The sequence below is a fragment of the Ambystoma mexicanum genome, chromosome 4q (genome assembly GCF_040938575.1).
Source record: "Ambystoma mexicanum isolate Mex_15411 chromosome 4q, UKY_AmexF1_1, whole genome shotgun sequence".
Taxonomy (NCBI): Eukaryota; Metazoa; Chordata; class Amphibia; order Caudata; family Ambystomatidae; genus Ambystoma; species Ambystoma mexicanum.
In genome coordinates, this window is record NC_090928.1 from 55,414,137 (window position 1) to 55,436,257 (window position 22,121).

Below are 22,121 nucleotides of genomic sequence, written 5' to 3' on the forward strand. Positions count from 1 at the left end.
ACAGCATCTTCCAGAAGTGAGGTGGAAATGGAGGGTCTCCAGGTGCATAAACATGTCCTACTTTAGTTAATTTTCCCAGGGGATTCATCTTGCTACTCAAGCCGCTCTCCTCTTTACTGAACCAATGCTTAGCTGAGCCTGGGGCTGGCCACTATGCTTCACTTCTGACCATCTGCCTATCTTTCAACTAAACTCCTCGCTGTTCTGCCACAAGCCTGTTGCTCCTCCCGTTGATCCCAGACACCAGGTAGATGAGTTGCCTTGGTGTCTGTGGTTTCTTGCCCTGTGACTCCAGAGGACCTTCCACTGCCCTTCTTCCATATCTTCTTTTCCTTCTCTACTCCAATTAAAGGCCTTTCCTCCATGTCCATTCTCCTCCATACTCCAGATAGTCTATGTATCTCCTCCATGATGTTCTCCTCCCTCAACCTCTTCTGTACTATTAGCTCCCTCTGCTCCTGCACCCCCTTCACCTTCAGCTCTCTACGAGCCAGGAACTCCTCCATCACATTCAGATCACTCGGCACAACCACTCGGTCAAGCGCATGAGCAGTGAAAGCACATGTGGAATTTGGAGGGAGGGGCAACGGTGCCGGCCACTGTCCTGTGATCTCCATACAGGCGGCTGCCCCCATAGCAATGAAATCCTGTTGGAAATTCAAGATGGAACTCTGCGCTCTCATTCTCAATACATAACTCCAGTTATGTAACGATGTAGGGCACAGTGATTGACTTTGCCTCCCGTATGGAATCCTTTAAAGAGCCAGTAGCAAGAGTTGATCTAATGTGGCAGTACCCTTCCCCAGGCTGCAGGTGTAAGCACTGACTTTGTAAATAATCAATTGGAATGCAGTATGAGAATAACATTTGAGGTTAAGGTTGTACAATAATGCATGTCTGGCCTGGTGGGTCAACATTCAGAATAAGGAAAACACTCTAGGTGGGCAACTGTCAATTATGTGACCCTTATGAAAAGGCTGTCTGCACCTTAAGCACAGAATTTGAGGCCTTCCTACACTAGGTGTATTCAAGCAATATCCAAAGGAGCATGAGAGAACACCCTTTTCCACTTACTCGATAGGCCCCGAACAGCATGCAAATAGACAGGTTCTATTGACAGGAAAGCTGGGAGAAACTACAGGCACTCTTAAATGAGGGTAGCTTTTGGTATGTGGCTCCACTGGGAGAAATTCCCTGGACCGGCCTGCCTTGAAGTTCTTGAGACCTGCCAGAAGATTTATGGCTATGGGAATGGTGTGCAAGGTTGTATTCCTCTTGGCCTAAAACTGGGTTCTTGTGGGAGTTAACCTGAATAACCCCATTCTATGAAAATGGTTTGCAGGTAGGTTTCGACAAGGTGCAAATTTCCCATGCCTGGTTTTGGCACTTTGAGCGATTTTCTACCGTTCCCTCTGCTCCCCCTCTGACCTTCCTGTTGTGCTGTGGATACCCCCCATGATCCACCCGTTAGCCTCTCACCTCCTGTCCCCCATAGCACCTCCCTTCTGTTGTACGGGGGACATCCCTGGAATCCCTGTTCTTCTGCTAGGCCCACTTTGTCCGTAGGCCCCCATTTGTCCTCCCCCTTGTGAAACCACACCTCCCTCCACCCCAGCCCAACAACTTACCTGCTCCACCAAGCTCTTCCTGATTATGAGAAACGCGCATGAGGAACAGGCCATTGGAACAACCAAAGCAGCCTGTTGGGAAATTGGTCTAGCTGAAAGTTGGCAACACCCATAATCCAGCCTTCTCTACCATTGTCATCCTGGGCTGCAGTAGCCATATCCTGCAAAATAGAGGGTGGCAGAATAATCTTAGGTGTGGGTCTATGTGTGTGTGTGAAGTGCTACATGTCACCTTTCTGCAATTTCACATGCCTTTTAGGCCTTGTACAAAGCAACATAGCATTAATGATCAAGGCAGTATGTGACTACTCAAGTCATATTGCTGCTTTAATCCGGAAATGTGTGCTATAACAAATTAGCCTGATTAAGTATGCACTTCATAAACTTTGATTTTGCTCAACCTAAATATATTTAAGGGTAGATGTTGCAAATTTATAAAGGAGATTTGTGCCGAAAGATCTGGTATGATTTTGCAATAAGGAGTCCTTTGCTGGGGAAAATGCTACCTTGCACAGTAGACTTGAATGCTGATATAGCAGCCACATTTGTGGCATGGTTGTTTGATCAGACCCGCACTGGCCTACAGTGCTGAACAACAAGCACTTTACCGAGTCAAGCAGCTTCAGGGAAAAGCTCTGGTAGTACTGCTCAGTCAGTATCTGCACAGAAGTGGAGTCTGAAAGTTTAGGAGCCCATTCCTTTGATGGACACTATTGATACAAGTTAGCAGCTTCAATGGGGTAAAACCTGAGTCTTAACAACCTTTGACCTTTGTTGATTGGGTTTCAAAGTGCTAATGGCCACCAGAGATTTCTCCATAGGGTTTACACTCCACTATATGGCATTCTCGGTCAAAGGAAAACATAAAAGGTGGTGGCTGTAAGGTTTAGATTTAATCTTGACTCCTGGCATTGCTCTGGGCAACCCTCCAGATGATCGCTCGTCACCTGCTAAGTAATAACAAAAGGGATCCAGAGTTTCAGAACAATAGAAACATTTTTTTGCAAGCTCTATCCAAACACTAGACACTTTGATAACACTAAGCAATATACACTAGAGAGTTTGGTGTCAGTTGATAGGTCTTTAAGAAAGCATGAGTGTCAAAATTATCTTTTATACTTAGCCAAGAAAGACTACATCCGAAAAGCTACCCAAGTCTCCCAAAAAACAAATGATTTGATCTGAATGTCTATTGTCCTTGATACAAATGCCCTGTTGTGTAGGGTTATTGAGTTTCAGATTTGTTTCATTTTAAAAATACTTTTATTTAGATGAGGCAATAAAAGATGTTGTCACTTGCACAGTGCAATGTGTATACTTGCAATGCATACATCATTTATATAAGAAAAAAATGAACATAGTATAGCCTTATAGATTGAAGGATTTGTCATTAACTCAGGGTATCATTATCAATGACTGCTCCAAGGCTATCGCGTGAGGCGCAGCTGAGGGCCATAACTTGGGGAAGGGTCATTACCTGAGGTCTATACTGTAATTAGCTCATAGAGGTTTAAGGAATAAAGGTTTTGGAGTTGTGGTAGTGAATAGTGAAAAGGTAAAATCAGAAAACATGTTAAGTGTAGTTTTATTTTGTAATATTGAAATAACATGTCTGACTTTACCAGCTACGCTTTTAAATCATAAACTTGATTTAACTGGCACAATTTAAGAATGTGCATGCATTATTGATTTCTCTATTCGAAAGTGAACACATGTTTCCATGGATAATCTGACGCCTTTACTGACTGCAGAGTTGCAACCAGACACTCCAACAACAGTTCAGATCAAGATGAAATAAAAGTCACGCTTGTGTCAGGTTTCCCAAATTGTAAAAATTCTTTATTTAACATTTTAATTATATTTCTGGTTGATTTATCCTACACGTACATGTTACTAAATGGAGAGTGTCCCAATCCAGCATGGTGCTGAAGAAGCTGGACCTTGATTGGTTATGAAGATTCAGTAGGATGATTGGAGGATAAGGGTGCTTGGAAACAGCAAACAGATTCTAAACTGCCTTTCATTGTCCTCTCCTTAACAGGAAGGTCCTGTTTCTAGTGTATCTCAAGTTTACTCCCTATTTGTACTCCCAAGTAACGTTGTACAGGCAGAAGCAGGAACAGGTTTGAATTTAAGACTTCGTGGGACAAGACAAGCAGACATTTGGTGGGAGCGCTGCGTTTTGTTTTTTATGGAAAAAGACATAAAGAGTCAACATTAAAGCTTGATTTCAAGACAAGAAACTGTTTCACTTATTTTCATTATTTTTGGTATTTAGTAGTAGGTTGTTTTCTAATTGAGAAGATACCTGCTATCTGTTTTCAAGTGACTCTGATTAGGCAAAGAAGGTAAAATGTGTGTGAATCACTTCAGCTTCTTAACGCTCGGCGTGCGCACACTTGTTTCCTTGTGTGTGCGTCAGACTACGCATTTTAACTTGAATGCCAAACCATCTGTGAGCAGGTAGAAGTGTTCACGATTTCGCTCATGTGCAGCGGCAAGCATATGTTTTGTTTTTGATACCGTGCGCATTAAACTTCAGTCAGCGTTAGTATCGGCGCATGAGCAGTGCAAACGGCCTTCCTTTATCTGTTTTTTGGAAGGCCGATTGCGTGTATGCGCTAGTTGAAGAACTAGTCCCACACGCATGCACGGCGGTAAGCGTAGTTGTTTGTTTAACGCTTCCGCGCACATGCTAAAAGTAAATAGTATTTCTTCGCACACGCGCAGCAGCATGAATTCTTTTGTTTAATGCTGATGCATGCATGTTCTTGGAACTGGTTCAATTTCCTTTAAGAAGGAGCATTTGAATCTCAAGAGGGCCATTGATCAGAAGTAAACTTAAAAATAAAAGAATATTTTCGTGCAACTATAAGCAAATAAAACTGCAGTTTAAAGACTGCACACCTTTCTTGAAGGTTTCATATTTCCAAATAGGAGTCATTGTGAAGTACAAGAAAAGAGAGAGCTGACAATTCTGAAATTCTCTCTCTGAACTGGAAGATACATTGCAGAGAGGCAGTCATACAGTACATATTGGATGAACTGAGCATTCAATTCTTTTGGGAAAAGAACAGTTATGATGCTAGACAGCATAGGACAATTCTAACTGCGCACAGACTCCCAAGTATGAAGACACTATTCTTTGTTGAACAATTTCTTGAGTTAACTGACAATTTCAGATCAAGTGAAACATCTAGAGCTTCATGAACTCCACTTCTTGGGATATATTATCCAGAACCTTCAGTTACCGTAGATTCAAAGAAGTTTCCTCTCTAGGCAGAGAGGAGTTAAAGGTCTTGCAGAGGAGATTTCTAATTGCACCTTCTAGCACTCCAGGGAGGCTTTACATGTATAAGGTGCTTCAAGGGAAAACTAGGGGGGAATTGTTAAGTGAAAGGAAATAATATGTCTTACTTTCTCATCCTCTGCAGGTGCTCAACTGTTTGAAGAGAGTTTCCTGTGACTGTTTTTTTTATTTTATCCACTTCCCCTTTCCCCCAGAGATGTGACGATAGCTGCTGTTAACAACCAGTAGCTGACTACACATCTTGGAGGGACTGTGGGGCTCAGCAGCTACTGCGGACAAGGATTCAGGACCGGACACCTTGTTAGTGAGGAACTTGTTCCTGTATGCTAGCAACTTCAATATCCAGTTGGTCAGTCAGTGGGATCATTTATTTATTGCCTACACAAATGTTGCATCAACAGGGTCCTGAAACTAGAAAAAGGTTGTGTTGTTATGAACAGAATTGGATAATTTACTCCAAATCCTGGGTCCCAAGAATGACATATGTCCTCTGGCCTGATAAAGTTTTAGAGATGAATAATCTGTGATCCTCTCTAGAACAAATGTTCCCTCCTTGGATATATTGTGTGATGCTAACCTGAAAGTAAATAGAAGCAGCCACATTGAAGGTGTTGAAAAGGATACAAAGATTTGTAAGCTGAGGTTTCTAATCTACTCGAAGCCACAGACCGTTCCTGTGAACAGCTTGGACATTATCACTTTTGGAATCTGCTAATAAGTTCCATTGAAGTAACCCCCAGGAGTGCCTTGCAATAGTTCCAGGGCCTAGTCACAAAGCCTCCTACTACAGTTTTACACTTCAATGGGCAAATCCTCTGATATTAAAAAACGTATTCCTTGCAACTGGTATGGACCTTTAGAAACGATATTGTCTTAGCATTATAACTCAGAAAACAGCTTGACAAGTTTTGAAAAAATCAGGAGGAAGTGGAGTGGGAGGAGATATTCCTTTGTGGTGTTATCAGGATCTCCCACAACTTTTCCTGACTAAGGTAAAGCCAGTTAGAATGTATTCAGACTATGTCACTTATGCTTCATAGCTGTATGGTTAGATATCAGTGTAGCTGCAACTGCTACAAGATGGTAAAGTGAGGAGGTATGCGTTAACTTCAAAAGTACAGTTTTGTATGGTGACTATGGTTCTAAAAGGTAGTGTAATTATTAAAAGTAAAAAATAAAAGCAGTGCAAATCCACTCCCGACTGTTTCCACTCACTTCGATCACTGCTTCCAGGCCATGTTGCACTGTGCCAGTGGAGTATGTAGAGAAACCTACACCAACTCCATGACAAACATTCTGGTCAAACACAGCCCTAATGCTGCTTCTAATTTGGACCAACTCCCCTCCACACCCGAGCCCCAAAACCTGCGCCCTATGATGTCTCAGAGCAGCGATTATATCTTCTGTGCCATGCCTGCAATCCTTCCAACGCACCTTTCAGGCATAATGCCTGGTTTTCTCCATCCAAAGGAGGAGTGCCATTGATCCAAAACTTTTGTATAGTGCTCTTATTCCCCAAACCCACCTCCTTTAGTGATTGGAAACTCAATAGAGCCCACGCAAAGGTCTGGGAAAGAAAGAGTGCGTGACACCACTAACTGATATTACATTGGATGACCACAGATATTTTCTGCCCCGCCCATGCGTCAGAAGGAAAGAGCAATAGGGCACCTCTGCTGGGGCTGCAGGCTATAAACAGTGTTCAATAGACAAGTCATTTGGGAGTGATTTAATAAAGTTGAAGAGGATGCATGGGCGTTTCGTGTTGAACTTTATCAAATCGCTCACAGATGACCTGGTCTTCCTGGTTGCAATACAGAGTTTTCCCTGATCAGTCAAGTGATTATATTAAGCCCTGGGTGCCAGACAGCAGATAACGTTTCGAACTTGGTGAGTTAAGAAACCACAAAAATAGTGATCGATAGAATCTAAACAACAGCATGTATTTTCTACTTGTTTTCATTTGCAAGGAATGTGTCTTTTGATAATCTTCCCTATACCTGAAACTGATTGGAGGACAATAGGAGTGCACTTTACAGGGACTGTTTTATCCACATACATCAGAGTGCCCTTATGTTATTGCACATACTTTGATGAAAATGAACCCTTTCAGTAGGTCTACTAGGTATAGATAGTAGAGCCAGGAAACAAATTGGCAACCATGGCCATATTTCTTAACATCTTTTTTTTAATTACACTTAGGAGTGCATACACGTACAAAATGCTAATTACATTATAATATCAGGAAATGCACCAAATAAGTATGGAAGCCCCACAAAATGTAATTAAATTAATGAATATATGCAATAAGGGTATATCAAGTGTCATGCACAAAAGGTGTGGTGGAAATAAAGGGGCTCAATTTAATCATCAGTAAATGCATGTGAACAATGGTTAATGGTGGTGAGATACATCATGCAGAAGGCTGCCTAGAGATACGCTGTTGATGTAAAAGGATTTTTTTTTTGTCTTCACATTCACTGACCCATGTCTGGTGAAAGGACTTTCCAGGGGTTCCACGGATCAGTCGTTAAGCGGGCAATTGAACGTGTCGTGTAGCCGATGATTTCTTTTTGCCAATGTACTCCTCAGGAGTACGTAAGAACAGCTTGAGGAGTCTATGGGCCTAAAGATGGATAACGCCTCAGGAACACCGCTGATCTTAACAGGAGTAGATGAACACCATGGCAATAGTCTGTGTAAGGCATGGTGGGTCGTTATCCTGTGAGGAAGGACAACAAGGTACCAATAAATAGACAGGAAGGACAGCAATCAACAAGTAACAAGAATTGCAAAGTATAGAAGGTCAGAAGTCTTACCAAGGAGGTGGAAACAGCATCAGTATAGAAGAAGTGTTGCAGGAGTCCAGAAGGAAACACAATCCAATAATGCCTGACACCCGCCGGCACGAGGACACCTGAAAAAGTCCCACAATGAAGTCTTTGGCTCAGAGCAATCCAAACCCTACACCCGACGAAACGAGGACGCCTAAGAGCGTTGACAAGGCAGTCTCTAGTCCAGAACGCCAAATCAGGTGGTAGCTGTTACTGATGAGTAGACCGACGTGATGCTGGTAGGAGAGAACAGAGCTGACAGGCAGTTGCGTAGCTGTTTCACTCCACAGAAGTTCTTAATTCTGGAGGAGTTCTGTACAGACTCGAGGCAGACAGTTCCGAGTATTGTAGACAAGGAAACAAAATCGAATCACAAAGAGAAAGCAAGGTTCCAAGGCGTTCCGAGATTCCTGGCATAAAATGTAAACAAATCCAAAGAGAAAGCAGTGGCCAATGTACGTTCCAAGGTCAGTAACAGAGAGGTCCAAAAACAATGCAGACAAGGGCTTAGACAAGGGAAATCCGTATAACGTAGCAATGATTAAAAAAAAACGGGCCATCACAAACGTAGGCTAGCTGTAAAATACAAGATTCAGAAGCAGCGAGTAAGTTGTGGGAGGAGTCTATGAAGGTACAACGTTCTCACCTGACTGTGAGGGAATGGCTGACCGTGATGAACCGCATGACCTACGGAACGCCAGCGTTTCCAGGGCAATCCCCAACGCTCCCTGAAAGAAGTACGGAGCAATGAAGTAGAATGAAGTGCCCTAATCATATGTCGTTACGGGGTAACTGGGGAGCAGCAGCACCAGAAAGCGACTTCTGGGGATGATGCAAATGCCAAAACCCCTTAGTCTGCCGTGGTTTCTTGACATCTGGTCTCAGAGCCAGCTGGGAATGAAGTGGGCACACAACACTTTCCAAGCTAGTAGCTCACAGCGTTTGGCTATCAAGAGCATAAGGCAGTACATTTAGCAGTACATTTACAATGTTCTGTATAGTGTTTAACCAAACCACCTAGGAGACACCCAACCATGGACAGAAGGCAGGCGAGACCAGTTTTTTTTTTTTTTTTTTTTATTGTTTATGGTTTAAAACAAACCTTTACAAAATTAATCAACTTACATATAAAATTGTAGCATAAAACATTTCGAGAATTATGAATCAATTTTTCAAATTACAATCACATTTATACATTCACATACATCTAATATTCTCATCAACGATTCCTCAATAACAAATTAACACATAGTAAGATAACACATAATAGAATAGACTAGCATTCTCTGATTAAAACTTCAGTGTCTCGAAATGAGCTAAACCGTAGTTTCTATAAGCAGTTTATACTGCGCTATTAAAATTGAATCCAAAGATCCTAAAAATCTTGTCAAGCATAGTGTCAACCGTTGGCTAACACCTTCCATACACCTTCTCCACAAGGATTCTCTCCATGTGTCAGATTCATTATACATGTACAGCCCAAAGGATAGATTTCTTTGGGAATTAAAAAATGGACAAAACATAGTAAGGTGTTTCAGGGTTTCGAGCACTCTTCCTTGTCCGCAAAAGCGACAGTAACCCATAGATTTACAGTGGCTCGAGGGATCCCACAGGAACAACCTTTCATTTGTGATAAATTGATTCAGTTTAAATCTCATATATAGTTTTCTAGCAGTGTTACACGGAAAGATGTCCAGATATTGCGCACGATCTCCAAATTTTCTGGTGAATTTGGCATATTCATAATACATTTTGGTTTTACCAATTTGATCTACCATAGCACACCAGAAGTATTTTTGGAATTTCTTTTTACAAGCTGGGATTCCTAAGATTAAGTCATCCTTGTCAATCAAGGTTTCATTTAGAATTTTATCCATTTTGTCTTTAAATTTTACCAAAGAGGGTACATTCTCCTCATACAATAATTGTGCTAAGTCCTCGTATAAGGATTTTTTCGGTGGAGCCAATATTTTGACGTAGTTATTAAGTCGTCGCCAATACCATTTGGCAGATAGGGGTAAGATCCCAACTTCGTGACAGATCATCGTGTTCGGTATTGACATCGCCATCCCCAAAGCTTGCTTCCATAATTTCCCCTGAATACAATCCAGGTAAGGCTCTATCTCGGATAAGCACATGTCTAGGCTATACAGAAGTATTGGTTCTACCTTTAGGAGGTAGAACTGTATTAAGGGGTCCAAGGAAAATTTGCAGTATCTGTGATATATGATCTTCATTTGTGAGATGAGGGGTTTAGCTTTATTATTAATCATCTCTTTCCACATTCCTATAGAATAAGAGTTGGAAAGCTGATAACCTAGATAGCGCATCATCTTGACCTTAGGGATCACACACTCGTTAAGCAACCAGGTAAACTTAATATTTTTCCTTTTCCCATCAGAGATCACAATGATAAACGATTTCTGTGTGTTTACTTGAAGGTTATTTTTGTAGGCATAGGATTGAAAGGCTGTCAATTTGGCCTGTAAGCCATACGGGGTGCGATCCATAAACAAAAGATCATCCGCGAAAGCAAGCCAGTTGATTGCCAAACTACCCAATTTCACTGGAAATGAAACAATATCAGCCCAAGCAGAATCAAGGTCGGCCAGATATAGGTTGAACAGCACTGCAGCCAAATTACACCCCTGTTTGAGGCCAATTTCTGTAGGTATTTTATCAGTTAGCACACCTTCTTTGGTTAATCTTATTCGATATGTGGTATTTTGATGTAACAGTGCTATAATGGCCACCAAGGACATCGGGAAACCAAAAGCGACCATTTTTTCCCAGAGAATTGCGCGGATGATTGAATCAAACGCCGCCGTTAAGTCCAAGGCCGCCATATAAATTGGACCAGTATGTTTCCCCTTGGTTTGGGCATATAGATGTGCTAGTATAAACGCATTAAGTGTGCACCCCATGCGTTTGCGAAAGCCCACCTGATATTTGGGCAAAATGTCTAGCTGATCTATGATCTGTAAAATGGATTCCAGCAGTAAATAGGTAAAAATCTTCACTGATGCATCCATAAGTGCAATAGGTCTAAAATTGTTCGGATCATCCCAACTCCCTTTTTTATAAATCGGGATGATATTCGCCGAACACCAGGAAGGTGGAATGCAGGCTGTCAGGTAGACACTATCAAATTTATTCTCAAGAATTCTAGCCCAAAAAAGGGGATCCTTCTTTATCAAGCATGGTGGGATGCCATCAGGGCCGGGGGCCCGAGAGGGCTTAATCTTATCAATCGCTCGAATGATATCATCCAAAACCCAAGGGGATTTTTTTAAGATCATGGTATGATAGTTCTTGGTGTCGATAACAGCAAATCGTGGCGGAAGGGCAAATTTAGCTTGTACATATGTGACCCAGGTAGTGGCAGTTACAGCTGCTTCTTTCACCAATGATGAGACTCCTGTCAACTGTCGTAAGGTAGACCAAACTTGTCTGGAGTCATGTCTTAAAAGGCAGGATAAGATCTTCTGATTGTCAGCTATCAACAACTCATATTTCATGATTTTGAGCGTATTACGATATCTCTGATTGATTTTCGCTTTTAGCTTTACGTAATTATCCCCCATTAGATAGGGAGGGCCAAGGCTCCGTATGTCCTTGCGTTTCTCTTTGCGAAGGTTTTTTATTACTAGATTAAATGTATGATGATGCGACACTGTTTGGGTATTTTGATTTGTAAATATTAGAGACTGAACATGAGTCTGGATACTATATTCGTTATTCCTTTCGACAATGGGACAGTCACTACCTGCTCTAACCTTGGGAACATATATAGTGGTGTCATATTTCAGTCGATCCATTATTTTTGAGCACAGTCTACCATTCCAACGCAAACTGATATTTGGCCTATCTAAAGCAATAGTTGTTAAAGCTAAATCTTTATCGTAATGTCGGAGAGAAGATTTCAAATTAAGGAATAAAGCCATGTGATCACCTAGTGCTGGGTCACGTATGTCCAATGAAACAACATCTGGCATAAGATTAGTAGAGACAAAGAAGTAATCAATCATTGATGATGCCCCACCTCGAGCCCAAGTATATCCATAATGGTCAAGGTTGGGGGTCACCAATTGGATGTCCCATGTGAGGAAATAGTCAACCCACTGTTTCCCCGGATGCATAGAAAGGGTAGAAGGACGGGAGTGTATCCCGTTGGGTGGTGTAAAACACGAGGCATTAAAGTCCCCCCCAACAATTATAGGAATGCCGGGATCGTCGGCTATGATATCAACAAGGATTTTGTCCAGTATCTCATGTAAATTAGGCAGAGATATGTAAACGTGATTCCAATACAAACAAATAACCATCAATGTACCGGTGCCGCATCCCATACCTCTTAGTTTTACTGCTATTATAGAATAATTAGCAAAGACTAAATCGGAGGAGATTCTGCAGGCCTTGTCAGTGAGAACGGCAAGGCCGCCAGAAGGACGACCCAGTAGGCCCTTGATAGCAGGTTGGACATGGGTACGGTACCCTGGGACATCAAAGTGGGACAAATGCATAGATTCTTGAATCAGGATAATCTCGGGGCGTACTTCAGGTTCCACTCGAGATGCCCAAAGCCGAAAATTTTTCAGGCCGCAGGCATTCCAGGACATTAAAGTAAAACCCCGCCCCTTATTCTATTTATTGGCCATGTTGTGAGAAGTCGAAATCTGGACAGGATGATCATTTGACTTAATACCAGAGCAGGCCATCGCTAAAGTCATAAATTGTTTGAAGAGTTCGTCATTTAATGGGGCGGGGAATACTCCCTCATTCAACCCTAATTGTGTGACCTGTTTGGGAATTGTTTTGTCAACAAAAGATTTAGCTGAATCTTCATTTTGGAATATCGATGGGGTTAAACCTATCAGTTCGAAATCAGATCTTTGGGCCCAAATCATTCTCATGATAATGTGCGAGTGATAACCACAGATCATCCTATTGTTATTATTAGAAGAAAGTCGGACCCAATCGATACCAGAGGATCTAATGGTTCTTAATGCTGGTATATCCTGGAAAGCTTTAAGAATAGCAGATCGATTTAAAGGCATTTTCCCATGCGATGTTTCATTAGATTCCCAACCCATAATAGATGGCATGTCTGGGGAAAGATGTAAATCAACCTCGTCTGGGAGTTTAACAGGGGGGACTTCAGCCCCAATGATTACTCCACGATGGTTTTCCAAACTCAGATCGTCAGTTAAGCCATTCCCGCGCACAGGAACCTGAGGACCTTCCTGAGGTTCTTTAATATCAATCTTGGGTATTTGTGTTTGAGCTGGTTTTCTATGCTCTTTCAACGGTATAGAACCACTTCCTCCCTTCATTATGTGCGATGCTTTCTTAACTCTCATATTAGGGAAAAAATTCAACAAATTCGATTGTTTAAGATTAATAGGTTCCCGGTTTGAATCTTGTTGTACAGAATCTGTTGCGGGACCTAGGGTACCTCGTTCCAGATTAGCATGCGTATTGGAATTATTAGCACGTTGTCCCTTAGGGTTCGAACCAGGAGAATCACAAGACCTAGGTAGATTCAGCAGTTCCTTGGATTCTGAATTAAGTTGTTCCAAGTCAATGACCTGGTCTTCAGATATTATAGAAGAGCAGGATTTCTTGTCCGCCTCATTGAGGGCGTGTGATTTCGTAAAGTCATTTTTTATTTTTTTATTGGCAGCTTTAATATTTTTTTCTTGGTGGAATTTCCTTTTTTGGGCTCTAGCAGCCATTTTTCTCTGCTTCCTAGTCATAACTTCTCTTCTCGGGACTTGAGCAAGAATGGGTGAGGATAGGGTGACTATGGAGGGCTCTTTTGGATATAATTCATCACCTAAATCGATTAGATTGGTAAGATCAGAGAGGTTGGAAGGGAGTATATTCCCCTCTATATGTGGCCCTGTCTCTGTACCCTTCATTTCTCCAAAAATGCGATCTGCAGGAGGCAAAGCAGTCGGAAGCTCACTAAGACGATTCGTCAGCTGCTGAATGGCCAGCACATTATCTGAGATGGCCAAAGACAGCTTCTGAATCATTGGTTCTATCACCTCTTTGGGATCAGATTTGGGGGCAGCTGTGATGGCAGCAAAGGATGGTTTACTCTCTCCTGCCATCCTTGGATCTGCCAAGGTTTGCGAGGCCTTATGTATGCACTCAATTCGAGGTTGAGTCGCCTCAGATTTCAGATCTGGAAAAATCGTTTGATTTACTGACACGTGATCCACTTTTTTTATACCTTTACTACTAGCACCCACGTCACAGGCAAATAGAAAACCTTCTATCCTGCTAATCTTTGACAAAACATCAACTAAAACACCTTTTAGGATACCTATTTCACCATGCGTTTGCTCATGGCCTTTGTCTAACAGGTTTAATAGTCTTGTCATTACCGGAAAGTCAGTACCCATATATTCGTTACATGATTGTTGCTTCTCCATTACATTATGGGGACTAAGGTGTCTAACATCTGGATTCTGTGAAGCAGAGAACATCGCAATTTCATGTTCTGAGAGGGAAAGTACATCTATTGGATTATTATTGATTTTTGTGTCAGTGGGGGAACTCGATTTAAGTTTATTAAAGTCCCTTCCCATCAATTTATTAGGGCCGATACTAGCTGTCCCACTCGTGGTTTGTGATACTGCATCAGCATTGTGAAATAAGTGCACATTTTCTATGCCAAATCTAGCTTGAGTAACAGGTGTGGAAGGAGCCTTTGAGAACCTCATACGATTCCCCAATGCAGCCTCAATGCCAGGTGGTATTATAGAAACATCTACTAATTTGATGTTACTTAACGTGCCCCCAGCATGAGGCGGAACGCTCGAGTTGGTAAACGACTTTAAAGCTGTCAAAGGAGACTGGTTGTACAATATCTCCTCGCAATCATTAAGATCATTAATTTTGAAAGTAGCAACAGTCTCAGTAGAGTCGGTCAATCCCATATCATCGACTCCAATCGAGGGGTGGATAGTGGGGGCGTTCTCCAACGGGCTCAACCTAGCCATAACTCTGGAGCATGAGTTGTGCATAGGGCCGACGCACAAAGAAACATCGGTTATAGATAGCCCCATATTAGCTGTGGCAGATAGGGAGACCTCCTTGATAGACTCATTTATAGTATTATCTGAGTCGTTGCTAAATTCAGGTATGGTGGCACGGATTTTTCGCCCACTACGTAAGCCATTAACCATTTTTTCTAATTTTCCTATAATCTCGTATAACTGGTAGACGGGACCTTCCAATGTTCTAGGTCACACGTCTTTACAATTCTATGATTCGAATCGTTATAATCACCTCTAAACAGCCCAGCCCGTGTCCCGTCAAACAGTCCAACAGTCAGTGCACTTGCGAATGCACTTCCGGGATGCGCGTGCACTCGGAAAATATGGGCTGCGGGAAACTCGTTGGTGGGCGTGAGTTGGAGGGAACCAATGAAAGCACCTAAGACAAAAAGAAGGAACTTTTTCAAAATAGAGAAGAGACAAGCAGGACAAACACAGTATCTCCTAACCGAGACCTAACACAACAGAACACAACACCATAGAGGGACTAAACACACGTCTCGTATAATTACTTGTGGGCACACAGAGCACCACGTCACAGCGGCAGTCCAGCAAGGCGCGTTTCGTGGGACAAGGAAATTCCTCTTGCCGACGGGCACCTCGAAATAGTCCTGCGAGATGAATTCCAGTCGGCACAATCCTGGGAGCAGCTCAAACACGGGCAGACAGTCCAACAGTCAGTGCACTTGCGAATGCACTTCCGGGATGCGCGCGCGCGGATGCGCGTGCACTCGGAAAATATGGGCTGCGGGAAACTCGTTGGTGGGCGTGAGTTGGAGGGAACCAATGAAAGCACCTAAGACAAAAAGAAGGAACTTTTTCAAAATAGAGAAGAGACAAGCAGGACAAACACAGTATCTCCTAACCGAGACCTAACACAACAGAACACAACACCATAGAGGGACTAAACACACGTCTCGTATAATTACTTGTGGGCACACAGAGCACCACGTCACAGCGGCAGTCCAGCAAGGCGCGTTTCGTGGGACAAGGAAATTCCTCTTGCCGACGGGCACCTCGAAATAGTCCTGCGAGATGAATTCCAGTCGGCACAATCCTGGGAGCAGCTCAAACACGGGCAGACAGTCCAACAGTCAGTGCACTTGCGAATGCACTTCCGGGATGCGCGCGCGCGGATGCGCGTGCACTCGGAAAATATGGGCTGCGGGAAACTCGTTGGTGGGCGTGAGTTGGAGGGAACCAATGAAAGCACCTAAGACAAAAAGAAGGAACTTTTTCAAAATAGAGAAGAGACAAGCAGGACAAACACAGTATCTCCTAACCGAGACCTAACACAACAGAACACAACACCATAGAGGGACTAAACACACGTCTCGTATAATTACTTGTGGGCACACAGAGCACCACGTCACAGCGGCAGTCCAGCAAGGCGCGTTTCGTGGGACAAGGAAATTCCTCTTGCCGACGGGCACCTCGAAATAGTCCTGCGAGATGAATTCCAGTCGGCACAATCCTGGGAGCAGCTCAAACACGGGCAGACAGTCCAACAGTCAGTGCACTTGCGAATGCACTTCCGGGATGCGCGCGCGCGGATGCGCGTGCACTCGGAAAATATGGGCTGCGGGAAACTCGTTGGTGGGCGTGAGTTGGAGGGAACCAATGAAAGCACTTGTGGGCACACAGAGCACCACGTCACAGCGGCAGTCCAGCAAGGCGCGTTTCGTGGGACAAGGAAATTCCTCTTGCCGACGGGCACCTCGAAATAGTCCTGCGAGATGAATTCCAGTCGGCACAATCCTGGGAGCAGCTCAAACACGGGTACTGTCCATTTAGCAGTACATTTACAATGTTCTGTAGAGTGTTTAACCAAACCACCTAGGAGACACCCAACCATGGACAGAAGGCAGGCGAGACCAGTGATCTTGCTCATGTAGTGGACTACTTTAGATCAAAATGCATATATAAGGGAAGTTCCAGAACATATGAATGAAAATACCCACACTGAGGACAATTAGGAATAGAACCTACATTGGAAAAAGAGAGTCTAGCAGGAATTAGGTATTGACTGTGTAACTTCACCTGCATCCACTAGTGTTATGAACTCACAGAGACGTTCTTGGAGTAAAGGCAAATGAACGACATTTGTTCATCTACAAAAGCAGAATCCAAATCTCTCTACCCCATTCACCATGCTGGGGGTTCTGTTAGATTAACAGTTTCTTTGACCAGGTGATACTCTCCAGTCCTGAATCTTCGTCCACAGGAGCTACTGAGTCCCACAGATACCCCCAAAGTGTTAGTCAACTACTGATGGTCAACAGCAGAAGTCTGAACACCCCAGAAGGAAAGGGGAAGTGGATAAAATAAAAAAAGACACATGTCACACTCTCCGTCTTGATGAGCACCAGTTTTGCCTTCCTGAATTGCTGGAAGGCGTGTAGAAATAAACTCCTTGAAGTTAAATTCTGTTATTCAACTCTTGTGATGAAGAGAGCACCTTATCTGGACTCTGCAGGCTTGCACCTTATCCTGAGGGATGTAATGTGGCAATAACCACAGAGCTGAGCCATTACCGCCTATGGTAATGCCCCGGGGGCTCAAGTTACTTAACGGTTGACCCGGGGGCATTAACATAAAGGGGTAATTGCCCACTGGTGAGGCGGTTATTGCCATTAGTATTCCGGGTCTGCAGGCTCGGGATACTGGTTTTCCCGAGTTTGCAGCCCCAGAACACTAATGGCTTATGAAACCTTTTCAAGCGGCATGTCTATGCCCAATCCATAATATATGTTAGGAAGAAAGAAGTAATTAGGCGGAAACTGGAGGGGGAGGTCAAAGAAGCGGAGGCACAACATAAAACTCTTTTTAATAATTATGTATCTATTGTCAATTGGAGGTCTCCCCCTCATGTTGCCACTTGAGAGTAGGGGTCTCATGAGTATATGTTTCCCTCTCTTTTCAGAGTGTATTTTCTATCTTCTGGTGAGGACGTTACTCAAATAATGTAAATACGTCGAAACCGGTTGAGAAATTTGAGATGAGGTCGCCCTTGGACAGTTTTGTGACCCATCCCAACCTTTGACCACTTGCCCAATTTATTGTGGCCATGTATATTGATTGTACATCTTTTTTCTATAACAATTAAAATGATGAATTGTATGTTATGACTTTGTATAGGTGTTATCTTATACACATTGTTGGTTGGTATGAATGTATGGATGCATGATGGGCGCATGTGGACAAATGAATAAACGATTGAATGGTATGAATTGTATTTAACTTGTGTGCACTTAATTTACCTGCTATGTAAATTGTAATTCTAGTGCTAATTAAATCATGATTAAATTCATATATTAAAACCATGTATCAGGACTTATAAAATCCTTTGATACCTTGTCTTTAAATTGCATCCTCTGGACATTTTTTCTGAGATTATTAGTTATACTAATATCCTAACCCAGAGTGTGGGGTCCCCTGAGGCTTTCTGAAATATATAAATTCAGCCCTCGGCTTTGCAGGTTATTTTATGTTACTGACTGTGTGTTTATCCTGTTGAGGGAAAACTTTTCACATTTTTGTACCTTGTGTGTCTATTGGTGTACCTTTGGTCAGTGGAGTACTACTTTGTCATGGCCGAATCAGATACCATCTCCTTCACGGAGGCCCAAATAACATTGAAACCCTTGTTTGCGTTTAAGAAAAGCAAAAACTTGAAACAAAAAATGACTCGGGACAGCAGAACTATATTAAAAACTCCTTCCATCAGAGATACTAACTTGAACCCAGTTGTTGGGCATTATCCTTGTATCTCTTGTACTGCTTGTACATTTTCTAAAAAAAACAACCTCTTTTTCAATGGAAAATAAAACTTGGGACCTGCGTACCTTCACAACATGCAAAAGCAAAAATGTCATTTTATGCCATTCTTTGCCCCTGCAAAATGGTGTATATTGGAAAAACTACAAGAGAAGTGAGCACTCGCATTAACGAACATCGCTCCAAAATGAACACTTGCAATTTGAATGCCCCTGTGGTCATTCATTTTATAGAGATGGGCCATAGTGCAGAACAAATAGAATGGTTTTGCATAGAAAAAGTGAGAGCCCCAAACACGACCCAAATGTCAAAAAATTGACCTATAAAGAACAGCTATGGATTTTTTATCTAAAAACATTAACAAATGGCCTGAACACATTGGAGCCATGGCATTCTAACTCCTAAGTGGTTTGCTCCAGTTACATCCACATTAGTGAATTCTACTTCAAACTGCTGTGTATTTCCTTGAAAACATCTGGGAATTCTAAAAGCATATAAAAAATTAGGGCATGTATTAGATCGATTTGGTAAATATGATATTAATATAAAAAAATTCCTGTCTCCAAAAAATTCTGGGCCACGCAAGTATGTTTGTTTTCACTTCATTACTTGCGTGCACTTTTGTTTTCACTATATGCATGTGATTTGTTTCTTTTTAAATAATACATGCTATGTTTAATAGACCGCTTTGGGGTATGGCATCCTGCCTTCAGGGCTTCCACTTTGTCCTGCGGCAAGTCTCTCCTTTATTTTCATTGAACTGCCTGTACATGTTATGGTAGTATGCAATTTGCGGAGTCACGTGAGATATTCTGTGGTCACATGACTATACCGGACACTATTTACTTCTTAGAGATGCTGGCACCATGTCGCTGAGCCTCTGCGGCTACCTGACCAAGGTCCTCTTCGTCAGCGGGCTGCTTTTGTCGAATAATACTCGCCATCTGTTGCAGTTAAGTGAGTTTGTGAGATGGCGGAGACGCTGCATAGCTTATAGAATAGAGCTTGGAGCGATTACCACAAGGCTAGGACACCAATTGTGATAGCGTGGCCCCTTGATTTTTAGCAGTACAGAAGGTGCTCTGGTATATTCGACGTTTGGCGTATCACCACATGTCATTTTGGTATAAAAGTTAAAGTATAAATTTAACGCCATTCACTCATAATTTGGATACTCTGTAGCTTTGGCGGCACCTCCGTTATTGTCCCTGCTGACTTGAGAACCGAATTAGATTCTCTAATTCGAGCGTTAGGCTATTTCATGATAGGCTATGCACTCTGGCACACATTCACTGAATCGTTCTCTTTCCATTACTTAGAGACGCGGTTTACCGATGTGGCCTTGAGATCCTTTCAAGACCACCACGTTGGGCTATAAGACTCCGGCAGGAGCTATTACATCCTTTTCTTCATTTTGTCACCAATTGGACACATTGGGTAAGACCATTTTTAGCTATTGGTAATAATGGTTCATTTTCGCTTAGCCCAGAACGAGTTCCTAATTATTTGGCAATACATTACAGATTGGACTACCATGGTAGCTCAGCTACCATTTGTGCAGTTAGAAACATTTGGACCCGTCAATCTGAGTGGCAGTTGTTCCTGCTATTCATAATAGGGGCTTCTGGCCGCTTTCCTTCTTCTGTTTTAAGGTCAATTTCTAAAACATGACATTTGTCTAACATACTGTTTTGCTCAATTAGGCTCCCTCTCCATTTCAAGGGCCCAAAGATATGACACAATTGGGCTTAATCAACTCTCAGGGTCGGATATGGCCCCAGGCTTGGAATGTACTTGCACAAGATTAGAGAGCAGCTGGAAGCACATGTGGCAGACCGCTTGTTAGGGAGAATTCTCTGTTTAGGCTGAATTTCCTAACCTAGTAAGTCCCCCAGCAGCTTTGCTGGATTTCTGGAGTTTGTTTTTTTCTCCTGCCAAGAGTGAGTCTCTTTTCCTCACACTCTTGGACATGATTTGAGGGGTTCCTTTGACTGTTAATGTGTTTTATGGGCTATGGGGTCTTTTACTCCATAGGGTCTCATGTGTTTTTACTATGTGTGTTACACAGCACCCTCAGTGCAGTGACACAGGGGTGTCATAGTGACACCCCACTATAGACTCCATACCCTGGGACTGACTACTGTCTCCCAGGGCATGTACAGTCACCATTGGCTTTGCTAGTCCCAAATTATGAACAGGACCCAGTACAAACCATCATATTGTGGACGTACTGGTCGGGGCAATTCGATTGCCCCGGGGTCTGTTATTCGAGGGGGCACGTCTCCGTCCCCCCTGATCGAGCTTTGGATGGTGGCAGTGGATACTACTTTTTATATTCGACCCCAAATATATCTGTATAGGATTTTCCCATTGTTCGAGGCTACCAACTTTAATTATTTAATTCTCATAGCCTCGAACATACCGCCGGTTTACTTATTTAATATTAATTCGCCGGTTGGTATTTTTTGCTAGAACTCGATTCTAAAATGGCATTTGTGTTCTCTTCTGTAACTCCAACCCAAGTCGAGCCCTTTGTTTCACTTTTTGGAGGGCTTCTCCTGTCACACTCTGAAGTCCGTGGCGTAAGTGGGTTCAATGGCACTTAAGCGGCCATTGAATCGCTCCGCCACGTTTTCTCACGCTTGCAACCCTCCGCGCTAGGCTTCCGGGTGAAACGCTCCTCAGTTTTCTCTGGCTGTTTTCCTTCGTGCTCTCTTGTTTGTCCCTCTGGCCCTTCCCGGCCTTATTTCTTTTTCCCTTCTTGCTTCCATATCTCTCTCTCTCCCCCTTCACTTGCCAGCTCCTTGTGCTTTAGCTTTGGCTCCCTTCCTGTCCTCGTGGCTTCTCCCTGTGCTCACCTCAGTCACCAGGCTCCTCCAGGCTGCATCTCCAAGGCTCTCCTCAGGCTGCATCTCCAGGCTCTCCTCCAGGCTGCATCTCCAAGGCTCTCACGTCCTACACCGAGAGGGTTTTTTTTATGCCGGAAGGCTTTTTCCCCCGATAGTTTGTTCCGGTAGAGGGGCCCCCCTAGACCTCTCTGACTTAGGTCAGGGTGGCTTCCTACCGAGGCAGACCCTATCCGCCTCAAAAGAAAAAAGACCTGTGGAAGAAGAGACTCCAACCATCCACAGACCCCGAGATATCAGGTGAGGAGGGGGCTGAAGGGCTGCATCAGGAAGGAGGGTCTAAGCCAACTAGCGTTGACAGTTTGCAACGCCCGGAAAGGATCATGGCTTCTCCTGAACAATTTCAGGAGCTGTTTACGGCGGTTCAAGGGATGAGTGTTGAACTGCAGAACATTAAGGCAGAAAATGCAGCTTTGAGACAGCTGGTATCCGCCCGGGAACCCAGGGAGTCGGATCTTCCCCCTATGGCCTTGTCTTCAGGTAAATTTGACGGATCACCAAAACGACTCAAGGAGTTTTTGGAATCTTGTGCCATTTATTTTACCTTTCGCCCACACTCATTCGCCAGTGGTCATTCCATGGTGGGATTTATGATTTCT

At 43.1% G+C, this 22,121-nt stretch overlaps 1 protein-coding gene across 1 annotated transcript in view; it reads right to left on the reverse strand.

The window, feature by feature from the left end:
* The window catches only part of LOC138467193 (tropomyosin alpha-1 chain-like), a 996,954-nt gene that overhangs the window by 189,580 nt on the left and 785,253 nt on the right, over positions 1–22,121 (reverse strand). The window lies entirely within an intron of this gene.